Raw genomic sequence first — 19,234 nt, forward strand, 5'->3', positions numbered from 1 at the left:
TGCCTCCAGTAATTCTGTCATCTTGAGTGCAGTCCTCCTTTAGATTGAGACCTACTCCACAGGGTGTATTACTTCATTTCCTCTAGTGCACCTCAAGGATTGGTGCTTGTTTCCCTCCTCTTCTCTCTGCTTAGATCATCCACTTGCACAGTTTATCTTACCATTGCTATGCAGATGCTACCTAGTTCTATCTGTTCCCACTGCTGGATGAAATCAAAGACCTGCCATGCCATTTTGCACTATATGAAATCAGAAAGATTAGGCATACTTCTGCAGGCACAGGTCATTTCACACCTTGACTACTGTGGTGACCCTCTGGCAGGGCTGCAAGCAAGCATAATAACACCTCTGCAAATGGTCCAGAACACAACGACTCATATGGTCTTCAATCAGCAAAAAAAGTCTCACTCCACAAACAAAGAACAATAGTCTTATGTGGGAGCACACACCTCTATACAAATAGGCCATGTTTACCTTTGTATTGTTTTCAAAGGTTTATTCAGTAGCCAGATATAGTTGTAAGCAATTTCATTGGCTGTGCAAAAGCACACCGGGAAGAGAACAGAGGCACAGGGTCTCTATGGAGTGTATCTACCCAGGGAGCAATTTTTACCATCTTTGCAGAAGCCCTACAGCCAGTTTCCAATTTGTCTATGCTGCCAACTTTGCCACAGCCATATGGTCTACTGTTAAAGATGTTAGCGTTCCTGACATAACTGCAGTAATATTAAAATGATTAAAACTATTACTAAATAATTAATATTAGAATGATATATGTACTATACTAATTGTATTCATTACAATACTATATTCTACTCACCTATGGAACATGTGATGGGTTTATAAAAAGCACTAACTATTATATCACAGTATGGGAAAGTTGAATGTTCTGAACTACTTGATTTAACTAAGTAAATGTGACAAATGTTACTTGCTGTCCATTGGTTACTGAAGTAATTCTTTACATAAAACTGTGTCAGATTAATTGAACTTTTCAGGTCACGTGTTAATTTTTTGTTACAAAGTATCCAAAAATGATTCCTTTCACTTGATTTAAATGACTGCACTGAGGGAAACTGAAAACTCTCACTCCACTTAAATCAGCGTCCCAGGCACACAGCTACATGAACAGCCCCCTCTCTCTTTGACTGACAGACAACAGCTTCTTTATAGGCCCATCAAGCTACTGATGTATCAACTTAGGCAGACCCATATTTCACTCAGGGGTGTCTTCATCTCTCTCTCTCACCTTAAACAAGTAATTGACAGTCCCACTTGTACTAGTTAATATTGATAAATCCTCTACAAGTTCTCAACAATCACTTTTCAAAGGAAACTTCTTTAATCATAAACAAATTCTTATAAACATAACGTTAAACCGACTACAATCCTCCCATACTTGGAATTTTCCTGTGACATCACCGATGACATCAACAGCAGGCAGGAAGTGTTTGGTTGCCCTCTTTACCTACTGGCAAAAGCATGTTGAGTATGGTAAGTGAGAATGAAGAAAGCTAATAATATGTGATTCATTGAAGGTAAAGGTGAAATCAATCAACAATAACTGAAGTGAAATTGTGGTTTTCTTAATTTTGATTTAACCAGGAAAGGTTGATCACTTGCAGTAGACTATTACAGCTTAAATTCGTTCTGGCTTAACAAACCACAAGCATGGGTAAAAACACAAGTGCAAATTAGACAAATGGTGTGGTCTCACCCACAATAGCTTTCGACTGAACTGGTTAAAATAAACCTAGCCATCTTATTCAACTCATCTTGACATATTGAAATCCAAAAATATCATTTTACTATAGAAAAGGGTTAAGATGACATTTTTATATAATGACTCTTAGTTACCCAAACAAGCAGAAAAAGAAATAATTGTTAAAACAGTTTTGTTCTTTTTCCATTTCTCCTTCTCCATTTTTCCATTTGTGTTTTGTGACTGATTGTTTAAGTGGCGTACAAGAACAAGCATGTTTACTCTGTCCTGCCTTCTAATCTGATACAATGCTCAAATCGAAATGAAGATATCAGAGATTCTCGTTCAAGAAAAGAAAAACTGAAGGTCTAATATGCATGAAATTTAATAACTGAAAAAATAATTTAATCATAATGGAACATGTTGTGGCTATAGTTTAAGTTATAACAGGATGTTTTCATGTTAAAGTAGCATTAGCAGTAGCATTTTAAGAAGAGAAAGATCTACTTAGAGGCTACAGAGAGGACACTGCAGCCTGTGTGTGTGACAGACACTGACAGTGCTTTACTGATGTTTCCCAGGACAGTGTGACTTATGTTTCAGCAGAGTAAATACCATTACAGCCATTATATAAAAGCTTTGTCAATGTAAACAAGGATATCAATTTTAGGATGATGCCACAGATTCTTGTGTATACTCAGTAGTATACAATATGCTGGGTGGCTGAGTAAACATAAATAGTCATAGCTTTTCAACAAACGCTGCAAGGGTTAAACATGTTTGCATTCATGGCACAGTGAAGTGGTTTGGATAAATGTGTGCTCTAAATAGCATGTGTTTTTCACTGTTCAGTTCTTTTCTGACCTGTTTATGGGAGCTCTTTGCTTAGCTTGTTTACATTCGTAGCATGAATGTAGCTGTTTTCTGTAAAATGACGTTATACAGCACTCAAAACCTCAACATTATAGTTGCATACTGTGATTTTTCCTTTTTTTTTTTTCCAGCAATTTTTTTTTTTCACCACTGCAGGGTACAGTTGGAGCATGTTCTCCTGCCCATATGAGCAGCCAGTTTTATGCACAGAATAGAAACATCAGTAGCAACAACTTTTGCAGCAAGGTATTTAAACCTTTAAAATAAAATTAAAAAGTGCTATGGGAGAGTAAAAGTAGATTTATGTTCTATTGAGCTCAGAGGCAGAAATTGCCTTAAAAAACATAAGCAAGAGTTGCATCTGAGGCCTGTGTCACTGAGCTGCATCTCTAATTTAATTGGTTAATTTAAAACCCGGAGGCCTTTCAAATCTGGAACATGAACTTAAATTCAACTGTTTCTTTTTTTCTTCAGAAAAGTTCTCTGAGTGATTTTTTTCCCCCTGTATGCACTGAATCCTTGGACTCTGACTCATACAGTATTTCATGTAATTTAATTAATCAGTCCTGGTGATTATTGAGATAAGATTTACATTACAGCCTGCCAACATCAGCCCTCAAGCCAAGTCAGTTCATTGGAAGTGTATGTACAGTCTATAAAGCCTGGGAGAGGGCTCTCATTGCACTCGCCAGTTTCACAGAGGGACATTTTTGCTGTCATTCTCTTATCAGGAATCACAGTCAGTGAGGGTGGATCACATGACAGCTCATTGTCCTTGTTATCTCAAACAACATGACATCCTTATCTCCAAAATATGACGTCAACGTGGCATTTCTTTCTTTCTTTCTTTTTTTTTTTTTAACACAAAAAACACACCCATCATCCACATTTAAGGATTAACTCAGTATGAGACAGTAAAAGCTACAGTGACATTTAGGAGTTCAAAATCAGAAGTATACTGTGGTAGGTCTATGCAGAGACGGATAAGGAGATGAGATAAGAAAAATTACTATGCTATATTAGCATAGGAGTTGCTGACATTAAGTAAGCATCATCCCTTTTATTCGTATGAGTGTGTACAACACTGTGTGTGAACACTGGATTATTTCATCAGAGGATTCTGCCAGGAAAGGCACGATGATGATGATGGTTTCAGGTGTCTCTCAGATAAACTGACATTTTTTTTCTAGCCCCGTCTTTTTATAACTTTCAGACTTTGAATGTGCTGTGATGAAGAACCGTGCAGCCACCCTTTAATTTTCTTGAACGGTTGGGAGGCGGGGTGGCGGTGGGGATGGAGGGTGATGCTGATCTTCTAATAGGAAGAGGTGAGATGTCGGTGCCCTAATTAGTGCGATACTACTTTTACTTTGTGGCATAATTAGAGTTTATTTAAGAATCACTTTGCAGCTGATGTCATTATCTGCCATGAAACACTGACCCAGGTGTGCAGCTCACATACGCTCACTCACACAGACTCATACTCTGAAGCCTTTTATCTCAGCAGGCCTTTTTCACAGCAGATGTTTTGACTTTGTCCTAGCAGGAGAACCAAAGATGTTACTAATTACATTAACGATGGTTTTGTTCTATTCTAGTGTCCCAATAAGGCGTGATGGTGACCGGGCATGCACAATAACCAGCACCTTGAAACCAGAATACACCTGTATTTTTCCTTCTGTGACATCTCAAAACGTCTCCGGAGAAAAACAACATTGGTGCTTCTTGAAGATCCAAGAAAATACTGTCTTTTGGTGATACCTTCAGGTAAGAGGTTGTACTGTCTCATTACAGACACTGACATTTTCAAGAGTCCTCTCACAGTTAGCACAAGAACAGTCTGATGCATATGGACTAATCTGGATCGTTTTTCATTATCTTAGCGTGTGGAGTCTTCGTTCTGATTCCCATTGAAACAACAAATCATCATTGTGTGGAGTGGAAACAAATTAAGATACGTGACTGAACTGACTTTGCTGTAGCCAGTGAGTGCTAAGGGAAATATACGCAAGTCACATCGGTGGCTCACAGAGGGCCTGAACACACATCTGCCACATCTTAACATGTTGTGCGAACTAGTGTCAGGCTGTCACAAGGCACATTCGAGACAGAAAAGATTAAAAAAAAAAAAAAAAAAAAAAAGCATTAAACATTATACACAAAATTCACACAAGTATAAAAGAAAAATCCACTCATGTTTCTCTGAGCAAACCCTGTGCACATTTGCTTATGTGCAGCCTGGACAAGTAGGTTCCAGCCCTGCCACAGTAGGAGGATTCCATGCACTGTTAATGGGGATGACTAACCCATGCTCAGTAAGATAACGTATCTCTCTTACTTCATTATGCCACTTACGGTCAAATTAATCTTGTATACATGCAGTTAATGGGTCAACATCAATATCATGATACACATGATTCATGACTGGGGTGGTACACAAAGATAATAAAACATAATGAGTGAAATTTATTGTTGTGGGTTTTTTGTGTTTCCTGTGATTCCTCTTAACTCTGCTGAGATTCAGTCCCATGATGCTATGGGATTCTGGAGGAGGCGTACTTCACTGCTGGACCAGACTATTTTCAGTGCCAATCTACACCCACAACCAGAGAAAGAAGTAGATTGAGGTAGGAATCTGAAGGGAATTCACAACACAAGCATTCACAATATTTCCCTTCTTTATCCTTTGATTACAGACAATGATGGTATTTATGAATGTTCAACATTTTCTACATGAATTACTCTTATTAAAACCTGCACATGGCCAGTTTTATTTTAGGTTTTATTGTCTTTTATTTCCTTAGTAGGACTGATGTTAAAGATGCTATTTGCATTCTTCCTAAAAATACTTTTTTACTATGTCAACCTGGATATTTTACTTACTTATTTGTGAATATACAGTATATATTCTTGTAAGTAGAAGGTAATGTCTCTAAATGACATTACTTGTCTGTGTTGCTTTAATATTGAACTATAGAGGGCGCAACAGTGCTTCATTTCTGCAGCGCCCTCTATAATGCGTAAAATCTTTGTAGCAGAAAGAGCGTGTGAATTTTTGCATTTGTAAAATGAGTAAATTGTACTGTTCTCCTCAGTCACTCCAACAGGATGTTACATTTTCTGGATAACAGTCTGAATGTTTATCGGAGTAAAAAGTGTCCACGCCATGGTAAAGTTTAGTTTTACACATTTCAAACCACACTAACACCAGATGGACGTAAATAATTGCCTTGAGCTGTGAATGTACGAACAGCATGGTAGTCTAGATGTGTATGTCTTTAACCACTCATTGCATTATTTACATTGAAATGCAGTCATATTTCATTTAATGTTGGCAGCTATTTATAGAACCCTGAGAGAAGTGTAGGCACGAAAGGTTATCTGGGTCATGTGCAGTTCCAAGTCTGTGTATGTGCGCGTGCAACTGTTTCTGTGAGGCAGAGAAAAGCTAATAGAGACGGGTACAGGGTACAATTTACAGAAGTTGATGGAGGACATCTGAGAGAACATGCAGGTACAACATAGAAAAATGAAAACTCACTATGTCCTAAAATATGGCCACATGTAGAGTAAGGACAGCATAAAATTCTTGACAGCCCATCTTCTTAATCACTGAAGTCCTCATGACACTGTCGATGCCAAATGAATTTGCTGAGATAACTTAATGTTCAGAGCCCTCACAATTACACGGATCATGCTCTAAATCATGTCACGACCAGCAGGCCCCTTTGAAACTGCAAAGCCAGGAGTCCCCCCCTCCCACCCCCAACCCCCTTCCATATGTACTCAAGCTGTGTCCCAATTCAAAGGTTAGATCCTCATAAGGTTACAAGGACTGTCCCATTTTACAGGTTCCTGAAATGCTGGTGTATCCTTTGCAGTCACTCGTGTCCCATGGTCCATTGCACACAGGTCCATTGTATTTGGATGCAAATAGAACATTCAGGTGATCTTCATGTCAAAAAGAATAATTGAACCACTTTGTATAGCAGACATTTCATCATCAGTCACTGGTAAATGTGAAAAAGATCCTGTAGGTAGTAAATACCAGAAAAATGGAAGATACGTTTGCCAGTTGTCCATCATGTTTTGAAGTGAAAAACCTCATTGAATGCAGGTGTTAATCATTTCAGTGCCCTTGTATTCTGCATTTGACTGTTTTTATTGAGTGTTCCTGAAGTGTAAGTTCAGCTGAATGCAGGCAGGCCTCGCTGCCTGGATAGGTTTTATTGGTTGGATGCACCCAGGAGTGTGTTCATGTGACGGTTGGTTGGAGCTGACACTGTCTTACCCCAGTGCAAGTCAATGAATGAGATAGTACAGTTGCTCTGATTAAACAGGTCAGTGATCATCAGCAGAGAGGCTGACAGACTCAAATGAGGGTCAGAAAACTTCTAAACTGTTGTTCCAACACTCGCAAGACATTTGTTTTTGTTCACATATCACAAAAAAAACCTCCCATACTGTTACTAATTTAATGTTTTTTAATGTCAAATGATAAATGAATCGCAATCACTACTTTTTATACTTACTCAGAGTCCAACCCTGATTTGTTCACTTGTTAGACATAAACTTTTACATGCTGCACATATTTCTTATTTGCTGGTTTCACTATATTGTGTCAAACTAAATGGTGTCTCTTGCTATCTCGTAGCCAATCTAGCATCCATAACAGGTACAGACTGAGGGAAATTCTACACTCCGATCTGAGCTCTCGGTTTGTGTTTTTGATGAAGATCGAAGTTGGAAGTTGAGTGAACGATGCGTGAATAATGAGTGGATTCTGCTTTATTTAGTCTGAACCTGCTGGGTAGCTAATGCTAGCTAGCCATCTGTGTGCAGATGTCAGGCTGATGCCTTGTTAACACAAACAGTGCAGGTGAATTAGTGAGCAGACTTTCAGTTTCTGCCCTGTCTGTGCTCAAAGTGATCATTAAAGCGGACGTCTCTACTTAGTCAAAGCATCTGCTACTGACAGTCCATGTGCATGATGATGTCCTTGAAAGTCGCTAGCAAAGTCAGATAGCAAAATGAAACCTCTGGCCGACCATATTCCTGGGTCCTCAGCTTGAGTCTGGCCCATATACTTCCACATCCAGGTTCTGGCTGTTATCCTCGGGTGTTGTCTGACAGCCACAACATTTTCTGTGTGTGCGCCAGAATTGGTCCAGATGTGGAAGTAGCATCTGATAATCATGCTGTATATGGGCCACATTCGGGCTGTGGAACAGGACGTATACTGGGTTAGAAGAAAACAAGCAATTTTATATGCAATTTATTTTGCTACCGGGGTATCCTTGGTCAACTGCATATATAGGCTTAAAAAATATAGATGACGCACATGTCACTTGTTACATTTGCCAAAGAAAATAAATCCTTGGTCCACAGTTTTATAATGTGAACTTTACACAAGGAAACAATAGTGTTGCTCACTTGTTAAATGTAGTAAAAAGTCCCCAGAATAAAGAGGAACTTTATGCAAAATTGGTATTTATGTGTTTATCTGATATGTGAACGAATTGAATAAAATCTAAAACGAATTGATTTTGGACTTTCCAAACCAAAACTGAATTGAGAAATCAAATCACCGGAGGTAACCCCAGCACTTTTACTGTAGGGTCTTAATTAGTTACAAATGCTTTGTAACAAAGGAGATATGGATTATCAAAAATTATCAACATTTTTTTCAGTATTCATACCAAAACACCCATAAAGCACCAACACCATCATATTATCTAAGAACTGTGGTAAACTCAAGATCAGCTTAATGTCTTCACAATCTGGACTCTAAACAGCAAACAGAAGACCTGAAGGCTGCATTACATAATTTTATTATTCCACGTCAATTAAATGAAACACGGTACATTGAGTTATGTACGACATATCATTAGCTAATTCTGTCACTAGCACATGACAAGACAGCTGCTCTTCTCTCAAACGAGAATTCATCTTGCCAGACTCCACGCTGTTTGCTTGTGGCCAAACCACAGTGGTTCATCACATGAGGGAGGAACTACTGGTAGCTATGGAGAAGTGACTGTTTTGGTGATCGATGCCTTTTATGTGCAAACGTTCCTTATAAAGACAACAACAATTGTCTACTGACATGTTAACTACATTTCAAACCTCCTCAGACTGCGGATCATTGTTGTTTCCTCTTGTGCACTCTCCTTCAACACCGTATGATAAGTGATTCATCCAATCACCTGCCAAGTATTTTTTGAAAGCACCCGACCTTTTCCAAAGAGTTTCCAGCGAAGGCTTCCCAGATGGTCCTGTGTAACAAACCATCTGGCGCGTCAGGTTAGTTTCACATGAACATAACAGTCCGTTTTGCTTTGTAGGCTTCAACAAAGATGGCAGCGCAGCAGTCGTTATAGGACCAGACTCTCATGCTGCCTGCCACTGAAGAAATATGTTCATGCGTAGGATCATTTTCCCACTGTATCTGACTTTGAGTGGGAGTCAAAGAGTGGCAGGCAGTGGTGACTCTTGTGACCTTTGCGCAACATGTCATGGGTTTCAGAAGTACAGGACAGTAGGAATTTTTTTAAACATTTTTCATCGGTTAACCTTTGTGTTATTGATAGATGTATTGTTTAACTTTGAAGAAAGGCAGGTTAGCTGTTTCCTCTTGTTTCCGCTCTTTACGCTAAGCTAACCTTAGCCAAACTAAGCTAAACTTAGCTAATGTCTGCCACACTTGGAGAAAATCACGCAAAGCTATGAGATAAACTAAGATAAACTAAGCTAAGATAATCAAATCCTGCCTCCGGTACTGTCATGAAAGTGGTATCAATCTCCTCATTTCATGCTTGGAAAGAGAGTAAATAAGTTGAACTGTAAGAGCCAAGCAAAGTCAGATCAAACGTACTTGGTCATAATGTTCAGTTCAGTCACAGCAGATGGCAATTTAGGCACCCAGATAAGGATTCATTAGACTACATACATCTTTAATTATTATGATGAGTTATGTAACATAGATGAACTGCTTATGTAAAAAAAAAAAAAAAAGAAAAGCTGTCCATTACCCTGTCTGAAATATTGCGGCATCATTAATAATTTTAATCCATTTTTTAGTTGTATTTTTATTTTTAATAAAGACTAAAAAGCAGTACATGTACAAGCTTGTTTTATTACATCAGTAATACTGACAGCACCATTTCACCTCCAGCTCATCTCCCTCTGTGTGTCTGCAGACCTCACATTAAATAGACAGATACCATACAAGTGCATTAACAACTCAAAGAGTTGTAAGTAAGGCAGTCTTGATGGTTTTTCAAATGGATTAAATCACTGTATTAAAAATGAGCGAACCGTCATTTTTAGCTCTTTTCATTATACAGTGGCATATTCAGACCATCCAATCTATCCCTTCGACGGAGGGATGATGGCGTCTGAATGTGGAATTAGCGCATGCCTCCACAGTGTCTTTGTGAGATTTCTTACTTTTAATGACTGCGCTAATTAAGAAGTCCTCCTCGGGTCCTGGATAAAACAGGAAGAGCAATGATGGATGGGTTTAGAGACAAAGACAGAAAAGGGAGTTGAGAGAGATGCTTAAAGGCGGCCCCAGTAGGAGATAGTGGTCTGCTCTCTGTTTCAGTTCACAGCAGGGTTCCCTTTTAGCAAAGGTCCAGAAAGTGACACTTCCTCCTAATGAGGGAGCAAGACAGCTTTTGGACACACTGCGAAGCCATTAATAGTGTTAACTGGGCTAGCTGGAGGAGAATACATGCTCCATGACTTAGCATGTCCCTGTCTCTTTGTAGAAGTCTTGCACACACATTTATGTAGACTTTACATACTTCAACAAGCACAGTTTTCACTTCTCTTTCAGTTCTGCTTGATTTTGAAAAATCAGACATCTTAAGTTAAGATGAACAATGTGTGGCCTTATATCTTCACCTTAATTTAAGAATGCCAAAAAACTGTCACTTACAATGATAACTGAACAGAAGCTGGTGTATGGATGTGAAATACTTATCCAATTCAGCCACAGCGTACTTAAAGATACTTAAGGTATTTGTGCCTTTGTCAGTCATTATGTTGTCCTCAGCAATAAGTGGGATCAAATTTCATTTAGACTGAAATGTTATCCTTCATGATTGTTTGTAGATACTAAAAGAATATAAAACTAAACTTAGTTGTTAGTCTTCTGTTAATATATTAAAGTCAGACAGACTTGTGACTGTAAACTCTGGACTCTGGAGTCAAAGACCCAGGATTTGTATACTTGCCAAACATTCCAACCACCTCCTTACGACTAAAAACATTTTCAATGGATGTAATCCACAGTGCAATTAGATTTCCTCCAAAACATGGGCAATAAAACCTTTTAGCAGTAGACACAGTAGGAGACAGGGTTGCAATGAGAGATTTCACAGCAATAATCTAATGATGAAATAATATTGGCTGCGATCCATTTAAAGTTCAAGATTTCTTATGGGAGCAGTGCTGAAATGAAAACAGAATGTTTCTCCAGCTGCCAGTCATTTGAGCACTCCCTAGTCACTTCTTAGTTTCTCTTTTTTTTTTTTTTTAATCTTATTTTTTAGAAAAAGCTGCCATATAATTATAATTCACATTTTCTTACACAAAATGGGGAGAAACCAGATTGTGCTTACTTCAGTTACTTCATTTCTAGGCGTCTTTTTTTATTTCTTGCCAATGAAAATGTTGAAAGGTTTATTCTGTTTTCTAAAGTCACATCATTGACAAAACTTTTGAACCACAAAAAATAAGTATATCGTCTAAAATTAATTTCTACTGTGTGTGTAACCTCCAGCTGGTCACCCTGGGGTCTGTATGGCACATAAACGTCTCCTACGATCAATTCCAAGACAATTACGGAAACTGAGGCAGGCAAAGACGAATGAACATACATCCGTTCAAAAAGATGTCAAGGAAGCAAGTAAGAGCATTGTACCAGTGCCAGGCTCTCATACTGCACACAGTATACAAGAGCATTTCTCAAGGGGGTAGAATGTCCCTGTGTGGCTGCCAAATCCAAAGTCACCTTGTCCTAACTTGACTGGATCTGCTGTGTTACTTTGTTTTGTGACAAGACTTCATCAAATAGCTTGAGCAACACGTTGGTGCTGCCATATCCGCTGCTCAAATTACTACCCATCTGTCATGTTCATGGAGAAAATTATTCTCTGTCATTTTCTTTCTCTTTTATCACTGCATCCGGTCTTTACTGGTCACTCTATTCCCTGACACTGATCTTAATAGAGATAATATGGTTAAAGATTGAATTCGTAAGTGGGTGCCAAAGATGAAGGAATTGAAAATTGTTCACTTTTGAATGTCTTAGCGTGTAGCGTTTGCTGTTCGTCCCTTGCAAATCGTGAGGACATTTGCAGCTATAGCTCCTCTTGTCAGAATCTTCACAAATTCTCTTGTCTTCTAAATCTTGTGAATGTTAATGCGCTAAATCCCGTTTTAATAAATAGTCAGTCACAGAATCCCCGGATTTAATAGGGGATCAGATTCTTGTCACTTTAGCTGGACGGCCGCCTGCTAACATGGACGCTCACGCCACAAAAAGTTATTTTCTCAAACTGGCAAAGATGAAAAAAAGTACTTTTTGCTCTGTATAAAGCAATGGTCACAGTAAAGTTAAGTTAAATGAAAGTTTTTCCATTGCATGACTACATTTACAGAAAGTGATTAGACCCAGGGGTAAACGACCCAACTCAAAGACTTAATAGCTTTTGCATCATACTGTATATGACAGTGTTGATATTGTAGCTTAACAATTGTGGGTAGTGGGGTGACCACACTGAAATAACACCTTTAGCCTAGAAATAGGTTTTATATATGTCAACTAGGGCTGTATAATGGACACTGAGATCCTTGAATTTACTGAGAATTTACTCTAAACTCTTTTTTTTTTTTTACTTTGCTCAGGAAAATACCTGTGGGAACACAGGATTTTGAATGTGTGTGCCTGTGTGTTTAAATCCTGAGGACTATAGTTGTAGCGACAGTTACAGGTCAGCTGTGTGGCAAAATACTTTTGGAATAAGTGTTGTGATGTGACCAGAGGCTCTGTCGATGATATCTTTACGACCTTGGTTGTTATGACAACGGCCACCAGGGACTGGGCCGGCTTGACTCTGTCTGTCTTCACAGCTGTCCTTGAGACAGACAGTGAGCTATTGCTTTAGGGGCCTGCTCGTAAGTGACCTGTGGACCTAAACACCTAAGGAAGGAACAAAGATTCCTGTTTTTAGAAAGTGGATCTTCAAATCTGTTAATAAAAACCATGAAGACAGTTAAATAAGTGCCTGCATCAGACATACATTTCTCCATCCCAAAATCAGAGGAGGGAGTGGCGTTCAACAGGTGGAGCATCAAGTGCACTAAACGCAAACTACCGAAACAACAAATCAAAACAGCTGTGTTTATCTTCATCCTCACGCAGGAATAACCTCAGATCAGCATTTTAAAGATGGTCATACACTCCTGTAATACCACTAAAACATGTTAAAATTGAGGATCACAGGATTCTTTATGGATGATATTGGGACTTTTTCACCTTTAAAGTTGATTTACGCTACTAAAATGACCACATCATCTAACAAATACAGGAGAATAATATTACAAAAATTTAAATAAAATATAATTTATGATTTATGATGCACATTTATGTTTGTAACTTTATTAATTGCCAGACATTTAATATTTTCTATGATATATTTACACAAAGTAATAAATCCACAATCACAGGAACATAATAATCAAAATGGCCACAATGACAGTGGCTTGCTGTAACACATACATTGTATTACGGCAATGTATGTGTTGATTTGTGTGCTCTATACTCTAAAATTTCACCTAATACTATGAACCATTTGATGTCTATGAAACATTTAACATGATGTTGCATGTAACGATTAAATTCTCATCTTTTTGATCATCGTATTCATTTTTTACAAATATATAGATTATGCAAGAAATGGAAGCTTGGGGAGAGAGGATGAAGCTGTGCAAGAAAAGTTGTTCTAACGGTTGAACTTGAGCCAGACTGGCTGAAAATGAAGACTCTCTTGATTTCGTCATGAAATAGAAATGTAAAGTAAGTCAGGTTTAGCCAGTTTCTTCATCTGGCACTGATAGGACTTTGCTCTTCTGCTGGACTGGACTCTGCTGGTTTATGGTTTGCTGTGCTGAGGGTAACATATGGGGTTAATGAACTGTGTTGTACAGGACATATGCCTTCTCTTGCTTGGAAAAGAACAGCTCTTCCCTTTTATCCAGGTGGCTATATCCACCAGGCTCTGATACCCCACTGTGAATGGTGACACTAGGGAGGTTAGTGTGTTATGCTTTTGTGTGTGTGCTCACTGTCACTTTGTTGGAACAAAAACTCTTTTCATTTGGAACATTTTTATTATTTTATTAAAAAAAAAAATCTATTACTTTTTAATAACTCTGTGTCAAACAGTTGCGAGAAGGTCATACTTGAAGACGGTTCATACAGGACAAAGACATTAACCCACTTTTCCAGCCATGATATGTGGAAGGAAGCTGCACTCTTGATTTAGTCACATGCACTGTTCTGGTGTGCTGGAAACGGTCATGGCTTCTTTTATATAGAATGGCAGTAGATTAGCACTGCTGTCGAGGGAGCCAGTACACTTTCACTCAAAAGATTTAAGCCGTCTGTCAGACAAAGAGCTCCAGTGGCATTCAAGCATTTGAATGTGATGTTGCGAGACACAGAGCAAACTAACTTGTTATCATAGCTCATTATTTAGCTACAGTGTGAGCTAATTAATGTTTGTGTCCAAGATTCCGCTGTAATGGTGCGATGATGTAAAAATAGCTTGTGTGACCAGAACGACAAGATAAACGTACAGTGAAAGACACTAACAATGTGAGATAATTTGTCTCAGAAGTAATTGTTCTCTTCAGCAATGCTGCCTTAACGCTGATTAAGTTATTATGAGAGATATTGCTATTTTCACCAACTGGAACATGGGCTTTACGTATACATTTATGCCTGTGTTGTGCTTCAGACTGTCCTTTTATTCTGTAAGGTTGTTTTGTACTGTATGCTGCACTACAAGATGGAGAGAACATAATACAGTACATCTAAACAATTACTGCACAAGGTGAAAAGTCTTTTTTTTTTCTTCTGTCTCTTTGCAGCCTTGTTCCCACTGTGACTCAGACAGACAGCTTTGTCTGGATGCTCCTCTCATAACATAACAGAAAAAGAAATAGAGATTGTGAATTGTCTTCGACATAAAGAACTTGTTATTTGCTTGTTTGTCAAGATGACCATGTCCTGTTGCATAAGTACATACAGTTTACAAGGAATTGTTATGTGCCCTGAAACTGAATTCTCTCATTTAACAAAACTGAAAACTGCTGCTCCACGGTCATATTCATTATTATTTTACTTTTGACATTAATCACTTCTGAAAACCATGAGCTGAAACTTTAGCTCATATTGCAAATATACAGCTTAATTTAGACATACTTTTTTTGCATTTATAAATAATTTTTGTGTTTTATAATGTTAAGCTATTTTAGTTTCCTTTTTATAAATAATTAAAATCTGTGAGAGGGATGTTCAAACGTGCCTCTTTTTGAGCTCTTCCTGTGACTTTCAGCAAGGTGCCCTGTGAAGTTTTTTCCTCTGAATGGACAAATGTTACACTTTTCAACAAAAATTTAAATCTTGCCTTTTTGCATGTGGAATAGTTTGAAACTGACAGCAGAGCACGAATCGCATGTTTTGCGTTGTGCATGTGCATCCTCATGGACACATACAAACAAAACACTGAGACACTGCTCTATTGCACTGCTGGTGGTCAAAAACTCCCTATATGTTTACTGCCTTGTGTGGAGCAGTGGTTTCTAATGGAAGAAAATTTTTCCCATTCCCACAACTTTTACTCTTCATACAGAAATCATACGTCAAAATATTCACACAAGCCACTTCAGCGTCAAAATGGAGACCAAAGAAGTAAAAAGAGAATAATCTGAAATGAAATTAAAAAGAAAAAAGGAATTCTCCACAACATAATTATAGAAGCATAGCAAAATATAATGTTCTTTCACAGCGTTTTAAGTTTCTGCTTTCCCTTTCAGTTTTTTATGTTCTGAATGATAACATCATGGACTCAAAATCATCCATCTTATCATCATCAAAGATGAGTCAAAGTTATACAGAAATTCCCTTTCAGATCATCACATCTCCTGCTGTCTGCTCACTGATGCTGAACAAATTTATCAGCAGTGGTGTTTGATGTCTCCTGCTGTAAAATGTAACTCTGCATTGCCTTGACAATGGTCGATACCATCATTTATCGGCCCAACCCTTGCTGTCAGTAATCACTTCAGCAGACCACACACTTTTTTTCTTCATTATCCACAAATTTTCATCCAGCTCTGATTCAGTCCTGTGTGACTTCCTGGAACATGTTAGTGGTTAGTGCTGCTGTGTCATGAACTTCCATTTTTCTTTCCACTTTACATGAAAGTCCACTGAAATGTATTATTTAAGTTTTTCCGCTTCTAGAGTTACAGTCTAGCACAATACAGTCATATTATCAAAGATCACTGAAGTAATCCCAGACCTCTGCCCCTGCTAATGTCCTTTTAAGATTCAACTTCCACTTAAAGAAAAATGTTTACTGTAAAGCTCTTGTACTTATTTGCTACAAAGTGCTCCAACAAAGTGGCAGTCCTGGAAATAAAAGGCAGACATACTGATACAGTGCATCCTGTCACATGAACTTGTTAGAGTAATCAAGCAGGAAAGCCTGGTTATTCATGTTATTTACAGACAAAGAGAGAGATGGGTTTACAGTGTATTGAAAAAAAAAAGATCAACTCAGATGGGAAGTAAGGGCAGAGTGATAGAGTGTGCGTGTGTGCAGTTGGCTTGCTTGCTGCATGGTTGGCATATTCTCAGTTGGATGAGAGGACATTTATGTGATGTCAGCACGCATTAACCTCTCTGAAAATACATGGGAAACAAACAGGGACACATGTGCCCAGATCCCACCAGCTCAAAGTAACAAGCCTCTGGAAGGAAAGGCTATGCTGGACAACACAGCACAGATCCAAAAATAGAAATGGGAGGATGAAAATGGAAGGCTTCTTGGTTGAAGAGGAAATGCAAGGATCTCCAAGATTGTTGACAAATAGTGGAAGCAATTTAGAATTCATAATTAAGTTGCTGGTGAATTTATGATGCTATTTCTTGTGCAACATCAAGTAAGTGACGTCTTTGGACCAATCCTAGATTTTATGCAAAGAGCAAAACGGCCTTTCCAAGCATTATATCCTTAAAAGCTTGTCAGTCTGATCTCTTGCTCTGTGGCTCATGACAAGATAAATTCTCTTCCTGTTTAAAAGTATAATTTACAACCAATAATACAGTTATGTCCAGATGTATGTCTGGCTCTAGTTCAGATTTTCAGAACTGGTGGCATGCAGAGCCGAGACTCAGACTGTGATCAATCTTATGCATTGCAGAGGCAAATTTGCACAATGTGTGCCAAGACTGCACATAAAAAAAGCATAGTATCTTTTAACATAGCCTCTTTAAAGTTGTGTTTCTGGCCAGCATATATGGTATCAAAGGGACTGATTACCTTATTCTGCATCATTTATACGTGAGATGGAATGAGAAGGTAAGAAACACATACACTATGGACCAGATATCATTTTAATTGGCCTGACTAACTGAACTGATGGCATGACTAACTGACAAACATGGCATGCTAATGTCATCGGAGGGTACAATACAGTGTTATTAAAAAAAAACTAAAAAAATCCATGTGCATGTCACAACCACACAAAGCCTCGCGTTTCTCTGTGTTGATGGAGAAGCATCAGGGTAGACATCTCAGCATGGAGGTTCATACTGTACATTGGAATCATTGGAACATATCTGAGATAAAATATTCCAAACTCAATGTTCTCTTACCTGAAGGTACGTTTTGTCATTTCGTCCTTTGAGAGGTGATGTTGAAAGTGGAATTGCTTGTGAATTAGACTGCAGTGAAAATACTGTGGTGGTGGTAACTCTGTGGGTGCACACGTGAATCCATGCTAGATAAAATGATTGTTTGGAACTGTTGATGTCAATGCTTGGTCTCTTGTCTTTTAGGCTAATTAGAGTTTGTATTAGTTCTACTATCACTTGGAAAGGCTGAATTTGTCCATGACTTTTAGCTCTGCCATTTCTTTGCCCACTTGCTAATGAACTAGTTTTCATGGATAATTATAATCATCACACAGTTTGGTGAAAAAATGTAACAACTGACTAAGGTCAGTGGGAAGCTAAGGTGTGTTGGTCTATCATTACCAGTTATTGTAGGAGTAAAAATAGAAAGAAGAGATCAGCATCTCACCATTTTGTGAGCCTGTGTTTCCTCCTTAACAGAAATATTCGGATAAAGTATTTTCAACTTAGCTGAGTCACTACACAATCTTTCCATTGTACCCCCAGGGAACTGCAGAGGCACCCCGAGCGGTACATGTGCCCCAGTCATTGACCTTGAGTTAACCACTTGAAAGATGCTATCTACATCCAGCAAGCTCCTTTTGCTGAAGACAGCAAAGTTGAAAGCTCCACAAAAAGCTAGTAATTGAACCCTGAAATTGATGTATTTTACCACAGGGTGGATAATGGTTTATCTTTCACTGACTATTAAAAAAGTCTGATTTGGTCGAAACCATAGACAGTGTATGTGAATTGTTATATTGAGCAGTATTTTTGTTTGCTATTGATTACTGTGGATTGTCTGAAGGAACATTGGAAATCCCTTCATGTTATATTAGATTCAAAACCAAATTCTTCCTATTTCTGCTCTGACACTTTAGTCATGTAAATAATGTATGTGCATAATTGATGATGCTTATGTGCATATGCATAATTGGAAAGCAGGGATTGTTGAATAATTGACATGACCTCTTGCATGTTCAATGGATGCGATTGGCTCTTGTATTAATTTAAGTGTTTCTCATGCAGTCTTAAATCCATGCAGACGTGCCTGGGAGCGAATATGTGGGTTTGAATGGCTGCTAGCGTACTTAGGTGTGCTTTTTCACACATTAAGTAATCAACTCAATTCTGCTCTTCTTTAATTGTTACTGCTACCCTCCAGAACTATTTGGGAGAGCAGCCTGCTTTTCCCCCTTTCTTCACAGTGATGAAACTACTCCACCTACTCTTTCTGCCTCTCCCACTCGTGCTCTAAAACCTCCAACCAAAGGCAGTGAGGGCTGCTGTGGCCCTCTGGGCTTTGTCAGCCAGCTCCTGGCTCCCACGTTACAGACAGTCCAGTGTTTCCCTAGTAATGCCCTGTGGGCAGAGATGCTAATTTGAAGTGTTCCTGGATGAGACAGCTCTGTGAGAATATAAGCCGGGGTCCACAGAGAAGGACTTCTAATGCCTCTATGCTTTAATGCTCTTCTATCACAAGTGCAAACGTGAGAGCTGGTTTTAGAAACCTAAATTACCCTGGCAGCCTGTGCTACCCAGGGAAAGGTAGCTTTTGTGGGCTGTGGCTCCCAAAAATAGTTTCACAAGGCATTGACTCTGTAAATTTTTAATGCTTGTGCAGTCTGTAATGGGAAGGCAAACAAACAAGTTCAATATAAATGAGTCAGATTTTTACATGCCAA

At 38.5% G+C, this 19,234-nt stretch overlaps 1 long non-coding RNA gene across 4 annotated transcripts in view; it reads left to right on the forward strand.

Moving 5' to 3' along the window:
- Positions 1-1,441: 1,441 nt before the first annotated feature.
- The window catches only part of LOC139637114 (uncharacterized), an 85,109-nt gene continuing 67,316 nt past the window's right edge, over positions 1,442-19,234 (forward strand). Inside the window, exons 1-5 of one of the 4 annotated variants that reach the window (XR_011694534.1) lie at positions 3,671-3,903; positions 4,174-4,342; positions 4,459-4,890; positions 5,094-5,202; positions 8,920-9,594. This is a non-coding gene — a long non-coding RNA (uncharacterized lncRNA). Of the gene's footprint in view, positions 1,495-3,670; positions 3,904-4,173; positions 4,343-4,458; positions 5,057-5,093; positions 5,203-8,919; positions 9,595-19,234 lie in introns of those variants that run through there. The other 3 variants (XR_011694533.1, XR_011694535.1, XR_011694532.1) reach the window with 3 other exon arrangements.

Source organism: Trachinotus anak, unplaced genomic scaffold (genome assembly GCF_046630095.1).
Source record: "Trachinotus anak isolate AG129_WGS33_773 ecotype Australia unplaced genomic scaffold, CSIRO_AGI_Tana_v1 ptg000019l, whole genome shotgun sequence".
NCBI classification, from domain to species: Eukaryota; Metazoa; Chordata; class Actinopteri; order Carangiformes; family Carangidae; genus Trachinotus; species Trachinotus anak.